The sequence below is a fragment of the Lepisma saccharinum genome, chromosome 11, assembly GCF_977018435.1.
Source record: "Lepisma saccharinum chromosome 11, izLepSacc3.1, whole genome shotgun sequence".
NCBI classification, from domain to species: Eukaryota; Metazoa; Arthropoda; class Insecta; order Zygentoma; family Lepismatidae; genus Lepisma; species Lepisma saccharinum.
The window spans coordinates 81,119,888-81,124,266 of record NC_139239.1 but is presented as its reverse complement, the minus strand read 5'-3'; the positions used below and the strand labels follow the sequence as shown (position 1 = coordinate 81,124,266).

The following is a 4,379-nucleotide window of genomic DNA, read 5'->3' as shown; positions in this document are numbered from 1 at the left end:
AACAAACAAACGCCGTCGGATCATTCTTCATCAAGACAATGCCAGCTGTCACACATCTCGTCTAACAACCGACTTTATGAACAGTCAAAAAATCGAATTGATGGGTCATCCGCCGTACAGTCCTGATTTGGCACCCAATGACTTCTTGTTCCCGAATGTCAAGAATAAATTGCGTGGACAACGATTTTCGTCGGCGGAAGACGCCGTTGATGCGTTCAAAAACCATATTATGGAGGTGTCTCAATAAGATTGGAAAAACTGCTTTGACAAATGGTTCGAACGAATTCAAAAGTGTATTGACCATAAAGGAGAATACTTCGAAAAACAATAAAGCAGTTTTCAATGCCAAATTCCTGTTTTTTCATTGTTAGTCTCAAAATGTAAATAGTGACCCTCGTATTATAGGCACGAATTATGAATCCGTGCTTCAAAAAATTTACTTTGTAACATAACCTGATGATTATGTACGTAAAAAATCGCTTTGAATTTTTAGACGTTTTGTAGTTAACACACCGTAAGTGCTTAAACTCTATAGCCAGCTTAACAAAAGTCCTTAACCAATAAAGCTTATATCAGGGTATTTTATGGGAAGTGATATATCATATTTAATTTCTGTGAATTTTCAATTTTGTTTGACTGAGTTCTCAGGTTTTGACAATTATTATGTAAGTAATTTAGGTACCATCTATTGAGAATGTGTGAACTATAAATCGCAAGTATTGCAGAAACTTCAAACGTTTATTGTGAAATGTATTTGTATTCTAACATTTAGCAATAATTATGCATGTTAGTTTGTTCGAATTTGAACTGAACCAAAAAATATAATTTCATGTCGACGAAATGAGGGTCGTTATCTTTGAATTTTATATATACACAGACACACACACACAATAACTATTTCCGGCTTATTGGCGGGACGTGCCCTTCTCCCCGATAATCCTTATTTTGGGAAATGGAAGGTGCTACTATTTATTTTCATTAATCCCAGTGGCATTGTGATTTTGTGCCCCCCCCCCTTTCCCCGCAAGTAAAATCCGCGGGCCCCTTTGCAGTGACGTGTCGTAGGCTGTAACTCTATCTCTACGTGCATTGTCATAGGCATACGCATAGGTTTCATTGGCTTATAATCTACATAGTTACATATTCTACGTAAACAATGTAAAGTACTAAAAAATAATGTAATGTATTCTGCTCGTGGGTGATCCTAAGGTCTGAATTTTCCGGGCCTTCTCCCGCATAAAACTGTTCCGGGGCTCACCCAGCCTCAAATCAATGGGTACCTGGGGGCAAACCTGGGGGGAGGGGTAAAGGCGGTCGGAGCGTGGTGCTGTTCACCTCACCTCCAAAATGGCCGAGATCGAGAATGTGTGGTATGGCAGTATGCTACGTGTTTCCACACCTAGTAGAGAATGTTGCTTTAATTGTGTAGAAGAGTATAAGTTACTTCTCATACTTCAACAACTAACATCGAGGATAATTTTATTTAATTTCTACAATATCCGTTGTTCAGCTCACGCTCGTCGCCATGTTGTTTACATACATTACATTGTATACGAACGGGTATTAAATAATCTACATTATCTCCATACAGTGAAAGTAACAGCTACTTTTTTTGACTAGTTACTTTTAAAAGTAAGTAGCTGTAACTGCAAGAGCTGTAGAAGAGGTTATCAATAGTAACTTTTACAGTTACTTTACAACACTTAAAATTTCGAACGCGGCGAAAGAGCTAAATTGGGCAACTCTGTTTCCAACTACGTGTCCTCTGTGGATGCTAAGATGAAAAGCTCTCATGGGATAATCTAAGAAAATTCGCTTTATTACAATCTTTCATTTCTAATTGCGCGTGAAGACCAGTGCTCGAAGTGGGGGATGCATCCCCCCAGTTAAGAAAATTTTCATGAAGCTTCCCCCAGATATTGTCTCTGTGATGATGCAGCATCCTCCTACCCTGAAACACGACCAAGCATTTCCGCAGTTACGAACTTACACTTCGAGCACTGTGGTGGTAGTCAAGCTAGAAAGAAGCGATTATCGAGGAAGTTGATCTTGTTGAGTTGTAATAATAGAAAAACGAACAGGCTCAAGTGGAATGGATGCAACAACAAGCAAAGAACAGTAGCTTGATTGAGTTGGTGTTTTAAGTCCACTTCATGCACAGTGAGGCTAATCGGGTCTGGACCTACAGTTTAGAGTGGGATCCGAACCACTACGTACCTCCACCGGGTATCGAACCCGAGATCCTATGATCTGACATACGAATAGTTTTCGATTTAAAATCAATGAAGCAAAACTGATTCCCTGTTTCATCATTTTATTTGTCGTAACTATATGAAAGAATATTATGCACCAGAAATATAAATAAAACATATCAAAGTCTTCATATAATTGCCTGCCTCCGTGGCGAAGTGGTTAGCACATCGCGCTACGACACCACGGGGCGGGGCCCGTGTTCGAATCCTGGCCTGGGCATGGATGTTCTTTGTGAGTGTGCCTTTATCGATTTGCATCATATCACGCTTCCTCATCTTCGCTATTAACCAAAAGTGGCAGAAAAGCGAAGTAAAATAAGTCAATCAATCTTCATATACCTATTTTATTACTATTATTGATCACTGATTATGACTAATATGTTTGCAAGGAAATTTCCAGCTGAAAGTAACTGTACAAATAACTTACTGATAGTCTACTTTTACTGTACCAGTAATTGTAACGGAGTTACTTTTCAAAAGCGAGTTAATGTAACTTAATTAGATTTCAATAATAGCTTTCTGAACAGGTAGAAAATAGATGATCGTTTCTTAGGAGTGGTCGCGCATGATTGGCCCTTTAGTGAAAATAATATATTCTCTGGACGCAGGAATCTCTAGTACTACGGCTTCTTCGATAGCGTAGTGGTAACGTCGTCACCTTGTAATCAAGGGATCACGGGTTCGATACCCGGTGGAGACACGTAGTTGTTGGGATCCCACTTTAAACTGTAGGTCTAGTCCCGGTTAGCCATACTGTGCATAAAGTGGACTTAAAACAATAATTCAATTCAATCGGAGAAAACCGGAACATCTGGTCACCCTATCCTTATCAAAATGCCACAGGGAAATTTCGTGAAAAAAAATAATAGAATAAAAGCATGTAGATGAATGAGACACGAAACTTTTAGAAGATTCAAATCCAGAATCTCTGATTTTTTTTCTCTGGCACGTTTTGGGTCGAGAATATTTCTGGCATTTGAAGTGGTATCAGCAACTGTAACCAGGCGACCAAGGTTGCAACGTCTTTTTATTCTGAAGGCCAAAAGAATAAAATATGTTTTTACTTCCACTAATATGTGAATGAGAGAAATCAAATAGTCTTCTGTTCGTTCCATTTTTAAATCTATTGCAAGCCTAGCCTGTTTCAAAATACACCGCTAGATGATAGAACATAATTTACAAAATTTCTGGCAATCAATGTGAAGTTTATTTATAATGTTTATATCATATTTCCATGACAGTAATTTCATTTTAATGTACAACCTAACATTTAAGTAAGTTAGAATTACTATAACCAAAATTGCGTGCAATAAATGACAATTATATTGCAGCACAGAATAGCAGTTAGCTGAGAAAATTTGATATGAGTGGCGACTTTTCGGGAAATTCATACGTACCTCGCGCAGGGGCTATCGTGATCAGCAAGACGATCCCCCGGGACGAGGCCCTTCCATTGCACTTGGGGTGGGCTGACCCCCGTGGATATCCCAAACGTGGATGTCTCGTGCGTGTAATTTTTGGTTGCAGGAACTGCATTCGTGCAGTCCCTGAAAAATTGTTACTGTTATTTACCAAAAGCTAGTTCTGTGATTGCTTCACATTGTGCATCGTATTTGTTCTTTATCAATATCAGATACACACACAGACATGGACATTTTATATATTTTCACATTATATTTTAATTTGAATGTTACAAGCCATTTACATGGTATATACAGGGTTACATGGTATATTAAGAGAATATGTAATGTACACTTTAAAGGCTATAAAAACGTATTTTAGAATGCATGACGTCCTGTTAAAACAGGTTAAAATTGCTTCTGACAGTGACAAATTATGAATTAGCAACAGTCCTGCTACAAGCTGCCCACTTTCACAATTGGTAGCGAATTGTCTTCCTTTAAACGCAGCCTTTTGCACCTTCAGCTTCTGCCGGCACTATTCAATGCCTAAATCACGGTTGTATTTTGTGCCAGTTTATGAGAATACTTCGGCTGATAAGGAAACTGGACAGTAGGGGTGAACTGAACAAGAAAATTGCTAACTTAAAGAAATGTTCTGTGTTTCGCATATTAATTTCTTCGTTTTTTATTCTATTTCCACAGGTAAGTTTAGTTTGACTGGGAG

General features: G+C 38.4%; 1 non-coding gene across 1 annotated transcript; it reads left to right on the top strand.

The window, feature by feature from the left end:
- Window positions 1–3,641: 3,641 nt before the first annotated feature.
- Window positions 3,642–3,803, top strand: LOC145995409 (U1 spliceosomal RNA). The gene has a single exon (XR_014442464.1). It is a non-coding gene; the product is annotated as a U1 spliceosomal RNA (small nuclear RNA).
- Window positions 3,804–4,379: the final 576 nt, after the last annotated feature.